The 21,742-nt window shown below is 36.2% G+C and overlaps 1 long non-coding RNA gene across 1 annotated transcript in view; it reads right to left on the bottom strand.

The window, feature by feature from the left end:
- LOC141549321 (uncharacterized) overlaps nt 1-21,742 on the bottom strand; it is a 180,070-nt gene that overhangs the window by 19,924 nt on the left and 138,404 nt on the right. The window contains exon 4 of the long non-coding RNA XR_012484324.1: nt 859-1,023. This is a non-coding gene — a long non-coding RNA (uncharacterized LOC141549321). The remainder of the gene's footprint in view (nt 1-858; nt 1,024-21,742) is intronic.

Here is a 21,742-nt window from a genome sequence, read left to right as displayed (position 1 = left end):
ACTTTATATCTGGCCTCTTTTTCCTACTCCTTGAGGCCACGGGGCTGGGTTAATTAGTATGGCTGCTTTAATAAGCATCACATCTGGCCCTTATTGGTGAAGAACAACATCTTTTCGCTGTCCACACTTATACAGCTTTCCCTCATACCGGGAGTGATAGATGAGAAACAGGGATGGGAGAATGTGCCGGAGGGATCCAAATGACAAAACCATGTTACCTTCTGGAGGGGCGGAGAAATGACTTAACATAAACTCCCAGGGCTCCTTGCACCTCTGTGTCTGGCTAGACACTTTTATAACACTTAGCACTCCCATGTGAAGGCACCCATGGCATGCCATAACTCTCACAAAACACCGTTTTTATGTGCTAATGGCAACTGAATCAGAAACACATGGGCTTAATTTCCCTCTAAATACCCCTGGGTAAAAAAATCAATGAGAGAAAACCATTTGGCTCACCACATTTGGGACTTCTTAGAGCCCAAACACTGTGAGTAGTTGGAGGTCTTTGCTGAACCCCAAATCTCCCCAGGCTCAGTGCTCCCTGAGCCCAGTTCTGGCCTAATGTGATAGGAACCTCCGGCTGTCTGTTTGGAGAGAGGCAGGTGCTTTGTTGGACAGTAACCACACTGCAGCCTTCTCTGCCGAGTTCCTGCTTTCTGCTATTAGTTCATGTGCTTGCCCTCTCCCCACCACACAGCCATCAGGGAGATGTCGTTTTGGCAGCAGATTGGGATCCCTGCCTGTAAGTTGATAGAGGTTGAGCTATTTGCAGAAATAATGCTTTCCAGACGTACTAAACAGCACTCCTCTTTCCAGATGGAGTGGCATTAGACTTGCTTCCAGCCATTTCCTCACCTTCTGGTATACTTGTCAATCCTCCCATATGTACCACGAGTCTTCCATTTTTGGAGTCTGTCAGTGTATTGTAGGGAATCTCTCAAAAATACTCTGTCCTTCCTCTTCTCTCACACCCCTACTACACACACATATCCTATGGATTCATATGCATCTTCTTCTCCCCTAGATATAAACAAAATTTTTTTCAACAAAATTCAACATTTATAATTAATTAAATTTTACAAATTCAGTCAGCATTCATTAAGAGCCAATGTGCAAAGCAGGGATTGGCTTTGGATGGAACGCTAACCTCAAATCCAGGCACAACTGAGTTCAACTCTTGTTTCTGACATATTACTGTCTATGTAACCTTAACTAAGTCACATATCTTCGCAGTGCTCTAGGCAACTTTCTAATGTTATAGGTTGCAGAGAGGGTGTCAACTCTGCATTGGTAGAGGCAGTTTTCTCAAACTGGGAAATGTTCATATCATCAAAAACACAGATCTAGTCGCAACCTCTCTTTATGAACAAGGTGCTGGGAGTATAAAGACCAAAGAAAAAAAATTAAATAGTCCTTGCCCTCAAGAATTTTTATTCTCTTTTACATGATAACTTTGTTGTATATTTAAAAGAAATAGCAAATTACACATAATAGATTTGCAGTTTCATGTACAATCATCTTTTGTACTATGTTATGGAAATGCTTGTTTTATTCCATAAATTTAAAATAAAATAAAATTTTAAAAATGAAGCTTATATTCTAAACAATTATAATATCTATGCAATTAAGTATACCATCATCTTCTTATTGTTTTATGTTGTGGAAATGCTTGTTTTATTCCATAAATTTAAAATAAAATAAAAAATTTTAAATGAAGCTTATATTCTATTCAATCATAACATTTATACAATTAAGTACAATTACAAGAAAACAGAGGAAGAAACTAGCATTAAGCAGGAATTGGAGAAGCAGGGAAGGAAGATTTCACAGAAAGGTGTCATGGAGCTGAACTTTGCAGGTTGACAATGATTCAGAAGGGCAGAAATAAAGAGAGAGTACTTTTTCAGGTACAGGGGGTGACTTCTATAAATGTAAAGAGGCAGGATATGACACATTACATCCCAGGAAGAGTTAGGTATATAATTTGACTTGAACATTGAATTCATGAAAGAAAATTAAAAGAAAAAAAAACTAAAAAGGAGGTAGAGAGATAATTTCAGGCAGAAGCTAAGGATTCATTGGAGATCTGTGACCAGAAGACTGATGGGGTCAGAACTGTACCTCAGAGAGGTTATTGTGGAAGCTGTATGAAGGTCATATTGAAGAGGGGGAAAGCCTGAAAGGGAATCAATTAGGAAGTTGTTAGAGAAGTACAAGAGAGAATGGATGAGAGCCTGATGGCTGTGGGGGACAGAGAGAATGAAAGGTGTCAGAGATGTTATGAAAATAGAATAATCAAGCTTTTGACAATTGATTGAATATGAGAGATGAGAGAAAAGGAAAAGTCAGTAGTAACTCTTTGGTAACTATTGGAATTTAGTCATTTATTGTTTTGGGGTTTTTTTGCAAAATAATTGGAATTAAATGAGTTGCCCACTATGACACAGTAAGTGTTAAATGTCTGAGGATGGATTTGAATTCAGGTCCTCCTGATTTCAGGACCAGTTCTCTATCCACTGTGCCATTTAGCACAGTTTTTCTTTTTTTTTTAATTTAGTCACTATTTAATGCTGGATAATTCTTCAGAAGTTCATTAGAGCTTTCCTTGTCCTTGACATAACATTTCTACCAAGAGTAGATACAAAGAGTTCATGATCATGTTTGTTTTCTGTGACCACTAGCTTTCAAAAGCAGGATAATGCTGTGATGGCATAGCCCTTATCACAAAGATTTTTAAGGATGAGAACAAACTACAGAAAAGATTATATCCCTCAAATAAGAGTGAACTGATAGAATTTAATTTTCTTTCTTTTTAATTATAGTTTTTTATTTACAAGATATATGCATGGGTAATTTTTCAGCATTGACAATTGCAAAACCTTTTGTTCCAATTTTCCCCCCTCCCCCAGGTGGCAGGTTGACCAATACATGTTAAATATGTTAAAGTATAAGTTAAATACAATATATATATACATGTCCAAACAGTTATTTTGCTGTACAAAAAGAATTGGACTTTGAAACAGTGTACAATTAGCCTGTGAAGGAAATAAAAAATGCAGACAGACAAAAATAGAGGGATTGGGAATTCCATACCCAGAGTTCTTTCGCTGGGTGTAGCTGGTTCAGTTCATTACTGCTCCATTGGAACTGATTTGGTTCATCTCATTGTTGAAGAGGGCCTCATCCATCAGAACCAATCATCATACAGTATTGTTGTTGAAGTATACAATGGTCTCTTGGTCGTGCTCATTTCACTCAGCATCAGTTCATGTAAGTCTCTCCAAGACTTTCTGAAATCATCCTGCTGGTCATTTCTTACAAAACAATAATATTCCATAATATAGAATTAAATTTTCTTAAAATGGATAAAATTGAACTGTAGAGAACCATGTTGACATGTCCATTGATGATCTCCTTATGGAAGTTGTCAGAGAATGCAATGCACCATAGCTTCTACATGGCTTATAGTTACCTAGATTCAAGCTTCTAATGAACATTCTTTCAGAGCTATGATTCTCTCATTCCACACAAATCTTTTTAGTTCTTCTACATCTTTAGCCTTAAGCTTCAATGACTGTACTATTACTGTAAGTCTGATGGGGAAAAGAAGCTAAAGTTACAGCTGCTTGTCTTCACCAACAGATATCTCTTCCAGTTTAGCATTCAATATTTTTTTCTTCTTTTTTCCTTCCTCATTACTTTTCCTATGAACTACTCAACTTGTTCAGGTTATAACTTCATATATAGCATAATTCTTTCTATTTCCTTCTTCCCTATGATAACACCTTTCCTTTCCATTTAATTTGATTGGTTGGTTAATTTGTTGTTTTTGCATGAACTCAACCAGGTATGGTGTTCTCCCAAAAAAATAAGAAACAAAAATTTTCATATAAAAAAACCACCCATGTGACCAGGAGGGCACTAAATATGAGATTAGTTACTGGACTAATTTCTGGAAACCTTCATGGAACTAGGTATTTCATTTCCCTCTCTAATTTCTTCATTCATAAAATGAGTGTGTTGGAATAGATAATCTCTTCCTGTTCTAAATCCTATGGTTTTATTGCCCTGAAAATCTGAATCAAGGATGCTAGAATCTGAGGTAAAGGGATCAGGATGTGACCATTTTTAGAAACACAGACCAAATAATTTTCGTTTCTCTTGTTTGACCATCTTTTAACCTCAACATGTAGTTCTCATGATGGAAACATTTTTGTTCATGTTTCTAAATTTAAATTATTTGAATATGAATGCATTAAGTATTTGTCAAATGTTTGCTTCATTAATAAGTGTCAAATGAATTAACTTAAAATAACCTATTGATTTCCCTTCATATTAGGGATCTCAAAAGAGTTTTAAGCAGTTAAGAATATGAAGATATATTTTTGATGCTGAGACAATTTCTACAAAAAAATTTTTTTAAATATTCATTGGAAGAAACATCTGGCTTTCTCATTGGCACAAAGTGTTTAAAATGATCAGAGGGGATAGATAGACAGACATGTATACATTTGCTTCTTTAGAGGAAAGAATTCTTTGGTGTATATAGTTCACAAACACATGGTTTAACAAAAAAGTAGCTTATTAAAACAATGTTTTTATAAAACAGAAGGGAAGAATTGAATAACTTGGTAGCTTGATTGCTTAGGTAACTTTTTTCTCATTGGAAGAAAATCATTGCAACTTTGGATATAGGCAATGCACACTGGGCCAGTAAACATGCTCCTAAAAAAAAAGAAAAAAAAAAAAAAAACCTCCTGGCTATGTAGTTAGTAAGTGGCAGAGGTTTGGCATTGAACCAGAGTCTTCTCATGCCAAATCCCTTGATCTTTCCACTCCTACCACCCTCCCCCTCTAGGGAGTCAATTTTATCAATTCGCCCAGGAGTCATCATGATGGCTCTGGGGAGCTGATTCATGCCAACTGAACTCACAAATGACTGATTAATTAATAAACCCAAATGCCGAATTATTAAATTATAATGAGAAATATAAGTGAGTAGAATCATTGCAAAGTTTGATCAATATATTCTCTTTCTAATAGGAGAGTCTAGTTAACAAATTAAATTAAATATCTGGTAAATATAAGTTTAGAATGAAGGGAGTTGAACAAACTTTAAGGGATATTGCCATTCTCTGCTACCTTGGAGAACTCTTCTTTAACTATAAGACTATACCTCTAGAATTGACCAATGTACCAACACCAGATGGTCATATCACTTTCTTCTCTGTTCTGTGGTAAACAAACTATTCTTTGCTTTGCCTTGCAGGCTCCATGAAGATCATCATTATTGTCTTTTGAACTTGGTCATTATATTTCTGAGGAAATCCTGGACTACAATCTAGTTTCTTCTATTGCATTTTAGAGACTTATAATTAAGTTTTATGGTTCTCATTTATTAAATCATAGCTTATTCTTCCCGATTTATATTCTTCACAGGTGTCTCCTTAAGAAGACCCTAAAGAGGAATAACCTACTTACATTTCATTTCTGAAACTGTCACTTCTGAAGCTGACCAAGGCCATATGAGTTTTGTTGGTTCTATTTCAGAAGGTGACTGTTGTTATAAAAATGGAAAGGCATTCAGTTTGGGCTATCTGTGCATATCAAACTTTCTTGTACATTAGCTACTCTACTAATTATTCAGGTGCAGCAATTCTATATTATAGCTACAAAATATAACATTATAAAATATACTTATAAGATAAAATTATACTATATATATAGAATTTGAAACTGAAAGAGACCTTAAAATTCAACTAGTTTAATCAACTAACGTAAAATAATTGAGAATGAAAATAAGAAATAACAAGAATAAGAACCTGAGTTCCAATAACACCTTCAATTCTATTTAATAAGAACTTTCTGTGGGAGGTAAGGAATTATGCTGGGTACTACTGAGGCATCTCAAACTTTTCAGTTGTACTTCTGAAAAGCAACTCAAAAGCAATGGTTCAGAATGAAGTTACCTCAGTTGCATGTCCTATTTCCTTCCCATTTAATTCTTGCCTCTAATTTGGTATTGATTTTTATTTTTGCTCTAACAAGGCAATGGTCTGACTGTACACAGACAGCTGATTTGGAAATGACTCCTGAATTGATAACCAGTCATTTCTTCTATGTTGAAATATAATGAGTTTCATGATTTGTTATGTTACTTGGAGCTTGCTATTTCCAGCACCTCTAGACTTTTTTTCTGGAAAAAAGTATTCATGATATTTAGTGCAAGTCTTCAGTATGATCTCTAAGTCTTTAATCTCTCATTTATTTTTTCTAAACCATGTATCCTAATATTTTTCACCATCCTCCTTTATGCTCACCTTTGTTCTGAAATTGGTTACCAATTATTAAGGTATATTTTGATTAAATTTTAATCTTCTCACCAGTTTCCTCATAGAATTTCACTATCTTCTCATCCTCTGCAATAGCTATTAACATATACTTTGCTTACATTATAAATATTATAGAAGGGATTTAATTCAAAAATGAGTTCTACTAGATGGTCTCTGAGTTCCATCCAACTCTAAAATTCTGTGGTTATGTGAATTATTTTCATGGTGGTCTTTTTTTTCAAAATTCTTATTATAAGCCCTCTATATTTAGATAAAAAACTATCCCTTCTTGTTGTCTTTGGAAACAGAACAAAACCTTAAATAGACTGGTCTTCAAAACTGGATGGAATATGTCCTCAAAGCCTATCCAATATTTTAGGACCATTTTGTAGAAATGGATATCAGAATATCCATTTTGGAGAACTCAGTAGACCAGTTTGGCTGGATCATAAAGTGTAAAGGAGAGAAATGTAACTCTGAAAGTATAGATTGGACGCCATTTGTTGAGGACACTAAAGTCAGATGTATAATTCTATATTTTATCCTAGAGGCAAAAGGATACAAGTAAGGAGTCATATTGCAAGTAAGTGAAGGTGCCAAGATTCAAAGCCAAAATTTCTGGTCCTAGATCCATTGTGCTTTCCAGGGCACCAATGGAATAAGGAACTACCCAGCGTAGATATTCCTTGATACCCCTAAAGAAATAGCACACTTATGCATTCCAAAGAAAAGTCTAGGAAAAATTAGACTTTATTATTTATTAATATCCCTCATATTTCAGTGAGATATGTATAAGTATATATATATATGTAGTTTAACAAGATACGTAATTTTCTCCTTACTCATTCCATATATATATATATATATATATATATACACATATATACATACTAAGTATATACATAAGGAACTACATACATCAGTGGATAGAATGTTGAGTCTAGAGACAGTAAGACCCAAGTTTAAATCCAACCTCAGATACTTACTATCTGGGTGATCCTGGATGAATCACTTAACCCTGTTTACCTCAGTTTTTTCATCTGTAACCTGAGCTGGAGAAGGAAATGACAAACCATTATAGTATCTTTGATAAGAAAACTCCAAATGAAGCCCCCAAAGAACTGGATATGAAAATAAAACAACATTTTAAGAGTTTTCAAATGCTATTTTAAAAATTATATCCTTTTAAAATCTATTGAAGATTAGAACGCCATCAAGACTTTTGACCATTGTATACTTCTTCTTCCTTTATCTGTTAATAAAACTAGGAGAGACAATGTCCAGTTACTGACAGATTTAGATAGCTTGGGTTATATTGTCAGGCATGCTTGTTAGAACAGTTTGGGGTACAGCTCGGAAAGGAGGAGTTGTCTGTTCTCCATCAATAGCAGTAACAAGTTACTCAACATGACATGTTGCCTGCTGGCAGTGGGGTGTGGGATAACTTAAATAATCCCATCCACATTGATTCACTTTATCCAAGTGATATTTTAATGCGTCATCCCAGGCTTCTTGGAAGATGACAAGGATATCTCAAACTAAGATACTACATCACCTTAAGGGAAAAAAAAATACTAAAAGCAGGATGGTTGACACTTGCAAATGAGTCTAATTCCCTTTGTCCTGAGGACAGGCACCAGGTTGGGCTAGTTCCAAACTGCATCAAACTGATTTATGCTGTCATCAGGACTGGCCCTAACAATCCCAGGAGGGCTGCAGCCTGTCTGGTCCAATGACTGAGAGATGAATGCTAAGCTGGAACTTGTAGTCCTTTGGTCTGTAGCACACCAGGCTACAGCCATCCTGATGAGCTCAGTCGGCTCACATGAAGTTTTAAAGTGAAACAACCAATTTAAATACATGCATATATACATATATGCAATCTTAACTTTTTATTTCTCAGTGTGAAATCCCCATGGAAGAAATCCACAGAACAAGCCATATTGATTCTGGCAACGACATATAAAGTCACTCTGTTCTCAAAATGAGCTGACACATGCAAATTTGTAGATTAGCCATTTCAAAAGGTTAATTAAATATTACCATTGTTTTTTCAAGCTATAAATGTATATATATATATATATATATATATACATATATATATATATATATATATATATATATTATGAAGATTCTAAGCAGAAATCTCTTCACCAACCCCTTCCCCGCCAAAAAAATTTAGAAGTTAAATTTGTTTCTAACCTCCTCTTAGTCTGAAAGGAAAATGATAAAGAGGTTAAAAAGGTGGGGGTAAAAGGGTTGGAGAACCATTGAGGTTCCAGTAAAAGTGAATTTATCTGAAGAGGAATTTGTTCTTCACAGTTATTATCTAAAGTTCTTTCTAGTTTCAAAGAAGTTTTATAATTCATTTACTCATGTTAATGCTGGCTCCCCATGCCTCAGGCCTCTGCTCCTACTTGCTTATAGAAATCTGCTCATATTTGGAACTATGCCCAAAGGGCTATCAAACTGTGCATACCCTTTGATCCAGTAGCCTTGCTACTGGGTTTGTATCCCAAAGAGATCTTAAAGGAGGGAAGGGACCTGTATGTGCAAGAATGTTTGTGGCAGCCCTCTTTATAGTGGCCAGAAATTGGAAACTGATTGGATGCCCATCAATTGGAGAATGTCTGAATAAATTATGATATATGAATGTTATGGAATATTATTGTTCTGTAAGAAACAATGAGTTGGATGATTTCAGAAAGGCCTGAAGAGATACGTGAACTGATGCTAAGTGAAGTGAACAGAACCAGGAGATCATTATACATGGCAACAACAAGATTTTATGAAGATCAATTCTGATGAATATGGCTCTCTTCAACAATGAGATGATTCAGGGCAGTTCCAATGGTTTGGTAATGAAGAGAGCGGTCTATACCAAGAGAGAGGACTGTGGGAACTGAATATAGTTCATAACATAGTATTCTCACTCTTTTTGTTGTTGTTTGCTTACATTTTATTTTCTTCATAATTTCTTTTCTGGTTTGACTTGATTTTTCTTGTGCAGAAAGATAATTGTATAAATATGTATGCATATATTAGATTTAACATGTATTTCTATCATGTTTAACATAGACTATTTGCCACCTAGGGGAGGGGAGTGGTAGAAGGGGGAAAAACTGGAACATACGTTTTGCAACCACTAATGTTGCAGAATTATCTATGTATATGTCTTGAAAATTAAAAAGCTTTAATTAAAAAAAGAAACAATAAAACCAAAAAAAATCTGTTCATGATTTTTTCTAATTTTAAAGCATCTTTATATTATGATTTTAATTGGCATATAAGATAATAATACCAGAGGCAGGTTATTATTATTTAGTTTGGATTAGAAAGATAATTTGATAAAAACAATTTTTTTTAATCTTTGTGTAAGGTCCCCTAGGCCTGGAGATACTCTTTCCTAACCTTCTTCCCAGAATACCCTTGTTTCCTCCACAGTTCTGGTGTCACCTCTCTCACAAGGTGCAGGTGGTAGAGAATTGCAGGATGAATTTGGAAAGGTCAGTTGGAGCAAGGTTGTGAAGGCCTTTAAAAACTAAACGGAGGAATTTATATTTAATTAGGCAGGCAGTAAGAAGGTGATTGAGTTGATTGAGTAGGAGAGAAGTAGAGTTGGATCTGTGCTTAGGTAAAATCATTTTTGGCAGCAGTGTGAAGGATAGACTAGGTGAAAGAGGCCATTCTTTGCATCAATTTCTACTAGCATTAATCACTGAATTGGGTATGGTTTCAGTGGAAACTGAGACTTGTTGAAAACCTTAGCTCCCACTGCATCCCCTCCCTGATGTCTTGGTCCTCTTCAAGAAGGAAGGACAATTAACAACAAAGGGTAAAGTAAAGGTGGGAGAGTCTTGAGGCAGGGACATTAGTTAGAAGACCCTTGCAATAATCTAGATGAAAGTAATAAAAGCCTAACATAAGATACTAACTGGTGTGATTACAGAGCAAAGGTCATGTGTAAGAGATCTCACTGAGATAGAAATGGCAAGATCTGGCAGCTGATTGGATATTATAGAATAAGGGAAATTGAAGCACTAAAGCCAATACCAATGTTCTGAAACTGGGATTCTGAAATGATGGTGATATTTATATAAAGAGGAAAGGTTAGTAGGGGAGATGGCTTTTGGGGGAAAAAATAAGTTCAGTTTTGGTCATGTTGCATTTAAAATGTTTCTGGGACATCCAGTTTGAAATGCACAATAGGTGATGTGGAATTGAAACTCAAAGGAGATGGTTGAACTGGGTATACAGATATTAAAGTCATCAATATAAACATAAATAATTAAACTCATGGACAAACCTGATTCAAGTTTTAAAAAATATGATTCTCTATTAGCAAGATACTTTTTCCCCCTGGTATGTTGGGGAAAGAAGTTTATATAGTTCACATTTAAATGAAGTGTAAAGGTTAAAAAAAAAAGTACTTCCTACCTATGTAATTATTCTGTATAACTTCTCAAATTTCCTCCTCTCTAAAATGAGGAAGTTGTACTAGATGAGGTGACCTTTAAGGTGTCTTCCAACTTTAAGTTCTCTGATCCTATATTAACTCATGCATCATAAAGAGTTTTAAGGGAAAATACTGTTGTAGCAATATTTTTTCCTCTAAAATGATCTGTATGTGTCAAAAATACTTATCCCGTGTGGCAATTTCTTGTGTAAAATTTGGTTTAATTTCATTTTTTCCCTCCAGAATATATCTAATTACCCTTTGTCCCAGGGATACCCTCCCAAGCTAGCATGTAGATATAGATATAGACATAGAGATATATAGAAAGATATATTCCATCAATAAATTTCAAGTCTAGAATCACAAAATATGAAAGTTGAAAGGTATCTCAGCAAAATCTGCCCAATCCAAATGCAAAAAAAGAATTCCCAATATTCACCTTGATGAGAAGTTGTCCAATCTTTGCTTCAAGCCTCCAAGGAAGGAAAACCTACTTACTAGTTCTCAAGGCAGCCTATTCCACTTTGAGACAGTTCTAAGTATTAGGGAATCTTCCTCAATATCCAGTTTAAATTGACCTCTCTGAAATTTCTACCTATCACTCTTAGTTCTGCCCTCTGGGATCAAAACAGAAGAAGTCTCATCCCTTGTTAGCATGACAGCCCTTCAGACACTTGAAAACACATGTCATATCCCCTGAGCCTTCTATTCTCTAGACTAAAATCCTAAAACAGTTAATGTCTAGATTGTTTTTGAAAATGTGAACCTAGAGGTTCTCTTTAAGATGTACACAGGCACAGAAGTGAGTGTAAGCGATAATGTTGTAAAAAATTACCCAAGCATATGTTCTTACAATAAAAAGTTATTTTAAAAAATAAAATTTTTTTAATTAAAAAAAAAAGATGTACACAGGTCTCCATATCTTCCTTTGTGTTAATATTTTATGACCTTAATGGTGAGGAAATCCTTACTTATGTCCCTGAAATTTCTATCTTCTCCTCTAACTGAAATCTCTATGTCTCTTCCACTGACAATAAAAATTACCCCACATCCTCTTCTTTAACAATCTTACCAAACTTAAAGCCAATTATTACATTAGCTTTTAGCATTTCTGATCCAAAGATAATTAAGATTATTTTGTCTTCCAGTAAAATGGAAATTTTATGAAATTGTGGATTGTTTAATTTCTTTGCTTTATATTCCTAGTGCCCAGCACAGCTCCTGACCCATAGTAGGTATTTTTAAAATGCTTATTGATTGATTGATTGCCTCATAGTATATAATTTCCTGTCTATTGCACACATTTAACATTCTTTTATGTTTCCTCTTACAATTTCTGCATATTCCATTCAAATTTTAGTGACCAAAAGGCAAAATTTCTAATAAAGGTCTACCTTCCTGATTCAGACCAGTTCCAATGATCTTGTGATGAAGAGAGCCATCTACATCCAGAGAGATTGCTGTGGAACTGAGTGTGTTTCACAACAACAGCATTTTCACTCTTTTTGTTATTGTTTGCTTGCATTTTATTTTCTTTCTTATTTTTTTCCTGTTTGATTTGATTTTTCTGGTGCAGCAAAATAATTGTATAAATATATATGCATATTTTGAATCCAACATCCATTTTTACCATGTTTAACATATATTGGAATACTTGCCATCTAGGAGAGGAGGTGAAGGAAGGGGGGGAGATTGGAACACAAGGTTTTGCAAGGGTTAATGTTGAAAAATTATCCATGCATATGTTTTGAAAATAAAAAGCTTTAATAAAAATAAACAAATAAATAAAAGTTTACCTTATGCAGAATATAAACAGAATAGAACAATTACTATCCAACTGATGAGGCTGATTACAAAGAGCCACCATGGCTCCATCTAGAATAGGTCATGCTAGGCCTATAGCAATTTCTTTTTTTTTTTTTTTCCTGAGGCTGGGGTTAAGTGACTTGCCCAGGGTCACACAGCTAGGAAGTAAGCAATTCCTTTTTTCAAAAATTTTACTAAACTAATAAATAAGGGCAATTCTACAGATGTCATTATTACTATTCAGTTATTTTCAGTCATTCCCAACTCTTTGTGACCCTATTTAGGGTTTTCTTGGCAAAGATACTGTAGTGGTTTGCCAGATCTTTCTCCAGTTCATTTTACAAATGAGGAAACTGAGGCAAATGGAGTTAAGTAACCTGCCCAGGATCACTCAGATAGTAAGTGTCCAGGTCTTCCTGACATCATAGCCAGTGCTTTATCCACTGTACCCTTGATCTGGCCTATTTCAAAACTAGTTTACTTCATTTTAGCAAAGAATTTGACAAAGTATCTCAGACCATTTGCATAGGAAAATGAAAGATGTAGATTCATAGGATCACGAAATCATGACGGAGTTGGAAGAGAATTTTGAGATCAAGAGCAACCTCTCTTTTTATAAATGAGGGAACTGAGGCACAGGGAAGTTGAGTGACTTGTCCAGAATAAGAAAATTGGGAAGTGGTCTGAAGCCAGTTAACAGTATAACTGAGGGGATTTGAAACTGGTCAAGTGACCAGATCCAAAGATAATTATTAATGATTCTATGTATGACATTTTGGAAGAAAGTTTCTAATGGAGTTGAATGTAAGAACCTTTAAGGACACAAAACAGTTTGGTTTTATCTTTGTAGCATAGTCACATAACAAAGTTCTTAGCACATATCTATGTTGAATAAATGCTTGCCATATTGAATTTCATTCATAAGGGATCTATGTTAGACCTTATTCTGTTTAACAATTTTGTCAATGATTTAGATGAAGGTATAGATTGCATGACTATCAAATTTGCAAAAGTTAGATGTGCAACTGATATGTTGCACGATAAAATTAGGATCCAAAAAAGACCCTGACAGGCTAAAATCTCAGGCTGAAGTTAATAAGATGAAATTTATGAACTTTTCCACAAACATTCCAAAATACAGCTTCTTAAGTTCATGAAAGGGTAAGCGTGACTAGACGGTCTGCAAATTATCTCTATGCATTTTCAAAAGGAATTAGGAATGTAACTACATTCAAGAAAACCAATGCAATCAAAAACTGCTTTGAGAGACCTAGTGTCCAGAGCTTGGAAATTAGCAATTGTTCCATGAATAGTCAAGTTAAACAGCAGATAACTGGAGCATTATTCCCAATTCTGGGCACAGGATTTTAAGGAGGACATATATGAGTTAGAGTGTCCTTTTCAGGACAGTAAGGATGGTAAAGAACATCATGACATGTGGAGATCAGTTGAAGAAATTGGAGTTACATAATCTAATGAAGAAAAGACAAGGATTTGGAGAGCAATCTTTAATTATCTGAAAGACTGTTTATGGAAGGAGGATTAGACATGTTCTGCATGTCCTCAAAAGGCAGAACTAGGAATAATATGTAAAAGAAAAGAGACATAAGTTTTGCTTAATGTCCAGCACAGTTTCTTAATAGAGCTGCCCCAAAGTGAAATGGGGCATCTTAGAAGATGACATAGGTTCCCCTTTTTTTCAAAGAAAAACTACTTATCAGGTATGTTAGAGTATAATTCTTTAGGGGTCATGGGTTGTACTAGATGGCTGCTAAGGTCATTTCAATGAACAAATTTTGTAATTAATGTGATAATTTTCTAGTTGCCCCTTTATTTCAATACTTCATCTATGCCAGCCCTCACCTTAGAACGGGGTTCTCAAACTTCAGCCTGCGGGCCACATGCAGCCATCTGAGGACGTTTATGCAGCCCACAGGGTTATGGCAAATGGTCTGAGGGGCGAAGACAGAGTGTGAGCTTTTGTTTTTACCATAGTCCAGCCCTCCAGCAGTCTGAGGGGCAGTGAACTGGCCCCCTATTTAAAAAGCTTGAGGACCACTGCCTTAGAACGTCTGTCTTCTCCTAGTCCACCAAGTTTCAGTCTACACTCATCCATGAAGTCCTTTCCATGTGACTTTTGTTTATATTTATTCACCATACATTCTGAACTTGAGACTTCCAAAAGCTCACTCCCTAGTGCATGAAAATATTTGTACAATGCCCATACTGAATATAAATATATTATAATTGTTATGTGATATCTTCTTAAAATTCCATGTATATGCAATTTCCTGTGTGTCTATATTTCTTTTGTTCTGCTTATGTAAGTCCTTGTTGTCAGGGGTCTTGAGTCTGCTTATTTTCCCCCCACATCACCGTGGGATCTATAAATATTTTGGATAACAAAAAAAGTAAAGCCATGTGGGAGTTGTTTGAATTCTTCCGAGAGTAACTTGCATGGGCTCACATAGGATCAAAGAACAGGTTAAGTAGACTGTGCTTGCTTCTGGGAGTCAAGTTTATATATGCTGTGACTCACTTCAATCTTTCTGGGTTGGTCTCAAGTTTCTTCTGCTTTAGCACAGATGGGGAGTACTGACCTATGCTGAAAAGCTGTGTAGACTAATGTACTGACACAATTGCTGGACATATCAAAATGCCAAGTGCAATCCCTGAAAGTTATCTAAGAAACTTCCAATCACCAAATAAATGTTTGGCTTTAACAAGCATTCCATGTTTCTTTTGTATTCCTGAGGAAGACTTAAGTTGAATTGTCAAGATTTAATAGAAAGAGCCCAATAAGACCCATCTCTAATCTCAGCTCTGCTACTCGCTCTCTAGGTGATTTTAATCAAGTCATATATTTAATCTGGGCTTGTTTTGTCTTGTGGAGAATATAAGGACTCCTTTTGAGCGGTTCTCAAATTCCCTTATAATATTATGTTTGCTGTGAGGAAAATGGTACACTAAAGAAGAGTCAGAAGATTACACATGTAGAATCAATTACAAATGAAGGTTCTTTGCAATTTGAAAGGATGCCCTCCCATGCAATTGCAAATTCTATGTAATTTGTAGCACATCTACCTGAGGGCTGCATGGTATATCTTTTGAGGACTCCTGGACTCGATGAATTGTAAAGTCTCTTTTAACTTTAAATTTTATATCCGTATGTATCTCACAAACTCTCATATCCCTAAGTGAGTCAATCATTCTTCCCCCAGTTGGAAAAATGGAGAGGAGGAGATCTGATCCTTTTCTTTGGTATTGTAAATGCCTATCTTTAGTTCTTTTTCTACTCTCCAGGAATATCACTCTCACATCTCTATCTTGCTTCACTTTTGTAAATGGAAACAGGCTATTATATCTCCCTCCTAATGTCTAGAAGCCAAAGAGGTCATCACACAAAGGCTGGATGGCCAATAGTCAGATATTTTATAGATCTCTTGTTCTGTAGAGGGGGACTCTTGTTCAAGTACAGGTTGGACTAGGTGACTTCAGAGGTCCCTTCCCAGCTTTGAGATTCTGTGTGATTCTTTTGCCTTCTTGGAGCCATAGAAGACTCAAAGACAAGGTAAATGCCCTCATCTGTAGGAGAGTTGAGTAAGTTTGATGGAATCAGGCCAAGTTTAGAGCAATTGTCAGCCCTAGGACAGATCCACCCACCTCAACTCAAGTTGGCTGTGAGCTATAGCTGTTTCTGGCATTATCAGAATGGGACAATTCTAAGCACCCCATAAAATTAAATGTGTATAGTCAGCAGCCCTACTGAGGAACAAAAGCTTTCTCTTTTGCTCTGTAAGTGAACAAGAAACAAAAGGTGGCTAAGCATCTTTTAAGTTACAGAGAGGTTGGGGTCAAAAGCTCTAGGTATTCTATGTTAAATCATCCTTATTTTTCCTTACATGGCCCTAAAATAACAAAGAAGGCCAAAATAAAATCTTTTCACACTGATATAACCTGGAAAATCAATGTAGATCACTTTTAGCCTTGTTATCTTTTGGGTTAAAAAAGACAAAGCAGAATTTTCAGTCTCTGTGTCTATACGAGATCGTGTTTGTTCATGCACACCCACACAGACTTTGTTACCAGCAGGAGGGCTGTGAGGTAGCCTGTACAAAACCTCAGAAGACAGATTGCAAAATGCTAGAAAGTGGTTGTTTGTCCTGCTCCTCTTCTCTCTCGTTTCCTTGGGCGATTTGATTTTGTCTGGTCTGTGACACTAACTTCCTCACTCACATTGAGATTTTGATGAGCTGTTGTCTCGATGCCTCCTTAGGGGTGAGGGACAAGAAACTCTGCTCCGCTCTGAGCTTGGGCTTGTGATGCGCCATGGAAGCCCAGTGGTCCCCCCCTTGCTCTGCTTTTTGTCAGATGGCAAGGATTCTGTTCCTCTCCTGTCAAGCAGACAATACTTTCCCCCAAACCCCAAAGATCAGCAATAATTGATTTGGCTTCTGTCCCTTACCCTTCTGGCGCAAAAGCAGTTGCACAGTTCAGCAGCTCTTTCCAAATCTAGTTCTGTTCTTTCTTAAGGCAAGACAGAGAGAGAGAGACAGAGAGGCAGAGAAAGGGAGAGAGAGAAGGAGAAAAAGAGGGAGACAGAGAGTCCTGCCATTTGATTAAAAATGGAGATAGGTTGGACCTGAAGTGGAAAGGTGCCTGCTATTTATTTCTGTCAAGTTCTGCTTGGAAGGTTTGAAGATTCCTCCTACCAGACATTTCACTAGTAAACAAAAAAGTTACCCATATTGTCATGCTTGCCCTGACCTGCAAGCTAGTGAACAATAAATCTTAATTACAGTTAAATGCCAAAATCTGCAAAGAATGAGGCAGCACTAGTCAACTGTGAATTGGTCCTGAATCCTGCTTTGGCTGGCTTCGGCTGGAGATGCAGCTGCAGGAATACATAAATTAGTTTTTTATTTGTTTGGGCCAGAACAATCAGTCGGGGCTCGTTCTTAAGAGCATTTCCAGTATTGGCGGACTTACTGGCATTCATCCTATTACCATGTCAGATGCAGGTGGCATCTAGGAAGTTTTATTTTAAAGGACTTTTTAGCATTGTGCTTAGGTTAATAAGAAAGCACTATTTTTAAATATCTCGGCAGTTTTCCAACGTGTAGCTTAGTCTCATGACATCTGCTCAGTCGAAACTTGTTACCTTTGGGTTTATTCAAGAAACCCTCTGAATAACCTTTTTGTTAGCAGTTTTCTTTTTAAGCTGGGCATCATAGTGGCACTGGAGGGCAGAGGAAGGCTCTGGTGGGAGGGATTTTCTCTGTGGCTGCTGCATGGTTCTTGAGTATTAAAGCATTTGCTTGTCATAATATTAAATCAAACTTCCTTGTGGTCCCCCTGCTCCTGCTTTCCTGACATATTAGCATCTATATATGCAAGTTATGAGAACACTGATTGCAACATAACTCTATTCAATGACTTGGAGAGAATCTATCAATTTGAGGGCACACATGGAAAGCCGAGAGGACAATTAGAGGAGAAAACTTAGTATGAGGCTCCCAATACTCCATCCCAGAAATCAATCTACACGTTAAAAAAATAAAACAAAAAAACAAAACAGAATTTGAGATTCAGGTGCCTTTGATAATCACAGAGTAGTAGTGCAAAGAGTACTGAACCTGGAGTAGAAAAGATTTGGATTGGAATTCTGAATCTACCATTTACTAGCCTGTTTGATCTAGGAAAAGTCCTGTCACTTCTCTGAACCTCAGATTGTTGACTGATAAAATAGAGGAGTTGGACAATGTGGCCTTTGAGTCTCCTCCCAACTCTGAAGTGGCCAAGAGGATATATAGCATTGGACTTGGAATTCCTCTCCTGTTTGATGCACTTAATAACTGTATGACCTTGGTCAAGTCAACCTCTGGAAGCCTCAGTTTTTTAATCCACAAAAAGGAATAATAATCTTACCTCTAGAAGTATTGTAAAAATCAAATATATACATATACACACATATATATTCATTTATTTGTATACACACATGTATATGTGGGTGTTATGAATGCATACACATGTGTGTTTGTATGTGGTAGGTATGTAGGTAGGTATATATGTACCTACCTATACCCACATATATATACATCCATGTATGTATCTATGAATACATATCCTTAGATACCTTAAAATGCTATAAAATATTAATTATAATTAGGTCCATCATACTCTTTTCTCTAAACTACCTCCTAACTTTAACATACTGTGACTACATGTTGTTGTTCACTAAGATATTCCATTTTTAAATAGAAAGGAACTACCCTTGTACTGTAATTAAAATCTTCACCAGCACAGGAGATGGGGCAAAATAGGTATTTTCCTAATTCTATCATGAGTGAGTGAGTATCAAGAGAGAGCCCAGAGAAGAAAGAAGCGTGGGGAGAAAGTTACTCTCCATTGTGGAAATAAAAATAAGGACATTTTTGAATCATATTTAGAGGAGTGTCCATTTTATTCAAAACCAGATAACTGATTGAAGCCTCTTACTCTAACAGGTCTGGGGTCTGTGACTTTCTTTTACCCCAGTTCTTGAAAGCAAAGACAGTACTCAATTCCTGCATCTAAAACTACCTCCGTTTAATTTCTATTCTCTCCTCTCCAGCTCAGCACAGGACCTGCCTTTGCCATTTCTGGGCTGAGGCTCCCAGCTGTGTCAGACTCCCATCCTGTCACCAGTGACCATGCTTCCTGTTTGTGTTTCTGCTTCCTGCTGGTCAATCCAAACCCACTCTTCTGTCTTCACTTAGCTTCAAGGCCTGGCTCTGTTCCCAGTTATATTCCGGTGATAGCAAGTCTGCCTCAGCTACCATCTAAGCAATTCATTTTTTTAAAAATGGATCCACCCTTGAATTTCGGTCTCTGCTTGTTAAGTGGACCCCACAGCCAGCCACAGCAAGTGTTTACCTAACACAAATGCATTGGATCTCGACCAGGTGCTCCTGCCCTGGATTTCTATAGAGCAGTTTTTTTCTGCAGAGCTCAAAATCCCTTTACATCTATAAGCTCATCTACCCTCACGTCCCAGCAAGTGTCATTTTTCCTACTGGGAAGCAGACACAAAGAATGTCTGAAGGGAATGAAGTGGAAGTATTTATATGGCAGTTTGCTAAGCACTTTTACAACTATCTCTTATCTTGACAACCACCCAGAGGAGGTAGGTGCCATTATTATCCCCATTTTACACATGAGGAAATGGAGATAAAGAGAGGAGAAGTGTCTTACCCAGATTTACACAGCTATTAAGTGTCTGAAGCCACATTTGAACTCAGGTCTTCCTTATAAGGAACTTCCTAATCACTGTTCTGACAACTGACTCAGTATTAAAAAGAGCTAGATACAGCTTAAAATCCTAATTCTGCCATTTAATATCAACAATTCTTGCTTCTAGGTTTGGGAGAGAAGATGGAGAAGACCAAGCCCACTTCAAATTTCTGAAAGAAAAGAATCCATCTCGTCCCTATTCCCAGATTGCTACTCTAGAGACATCAGGGAGTTATACTGTAGGTGAGATCCTCCCTCTGTATAAGATACCCTCTTGATTAAGTGAAATCACATCATCTTCTTCAATAGAACAGCTCCTTCACTCTGCTATATATTTTCCTATGTGTGCCTTTTCTGATTAGTGTTTGGCTATGTTTTGGGGGAAATCTTTTTTCCTGCTGTTTGCTGTGTGTGTTCACTATGGAATTGGTATTTGGTGGAGAAGAAGTCAGGCCTTTGATATAGAACTTGGACTTCTCCTTCCCCTCAAAAATGTCAATGTGATAAAGTTTAAGTCCAATCTTGTCCCATAATATTTTTAAGACTAATATTTTGAAAGAAGCAGATAGATAGTCCAGTACCCCTTCTCTGTGAGAAGAGAAGAATGGTGCAAACTCCTGCTTCACCTTCTGGACAAGAATGAAAGTTTCCCTTGGAGAAAGGTGAGAGGACAAGGGATTAGAGATGTCTAATCTGCCTCCCTTAGGACCACACATAAGAGCAAGCCCTGGCAACATGTGGCCCTCTCTATCCATGTGAGTTCCACTACTACAACTTGCTACACACACAAAGGCTCCATAAATGTAAGTGGACCACCACAAAAATCAAATGGATGTAACATATATGTATATGCATATATATGCAATGTATACATATATTATGCATGTATATATATGTGTGTATATATATTTATTTATATGATAAATATGACTACTGATGGAATTACAAAATGATCCAACCATTCTGGAGAGCAATTTGGAATTAGCCCAAAGGACAAATCAAACTGTGTATATTCTTTGACATAGCAATACTATTTCTAGACATATCCCAAAGGGATCATAAAAAAGAAAAAAGGATCTACATATGTAAAAGCATTTATAGCAGATCATTTTGTGATGGCAAAAAATTTGAAATTAAGTGAATACCTATCAGTTGAGGAATGGCTAAGCAACTTATGGTTTGTGAATGTAATGAAATACACTGTGCTATAAGATATCAGAAAAATTTGGAAAAGTGTTATATAAGCTGATACAAAGTGAAGTGGGCAGAACCAGAACACTGTACATTATAATAACAACATTGTGAGGTGATCAACTATGAATAATTTATCTCTCCTCAGCAATACAATGATCCAAAATAATTCCAAAGGACTCATGATGAAAAAATGTTAACCAGTTCCAGAAAAAGAACTGATGGACTCTAAATGCAGATTGAAGTATATTATTTTTCAACTTTTTTGTTTGAGGTTTTTTTTTTTCTCTTTTTGGTTGCTTCTTTTCTTACAACATGACTAATATGGAAATCTGTTTTAAATGATTGTATATATGTAACCTATATAGAATTACTTACTGTTATAGGGAAGGGGAAAGAGAAAATTTAGAATTCAAAACTTTTAAAAATAAATGTTAAAACTGTCTTTACATGTCATTGGGAAAAATTATATTTTTTTAAAATTATTTTTAAAAAGAACAAACATGGCTCCAAAGAAGAGATATGAATAGACATTTTCACTCTACTCCTTTGTAGAGATAAAAGACCCAAGAGTGTGAAACAATGCATATATTCTTAGACTTCTTCCATGTGTTGATTGATTTTACTGGGGTTTTTTGCCTCTTCTTTCTTTTTATATTTTTTATTAAAAGAGATTTTCAGA

The sequence above is a fragment of the Sminthopsis crassicaudata genome, chromosome 1 (genome assembly GCF_048593235.1).
Source record: "Sminthopsis crassicaudata isolate SCR6 chromosome 1, ASM4859323v1, whole genome shotgun sequence".
Classification (NCBI taxonomy): Eukaryota; Metazoa; Chordata; class Mammalia; order Dasyuromorphia; family Dasyuridae; genus Sminthopsis; species Sminthopsis crassicaudata.
The sequence above is the reverse complement of the archived record's forward strand: the minus strand, read 5'-3'. Positions and strand labels throughout refer to the sequence as shown.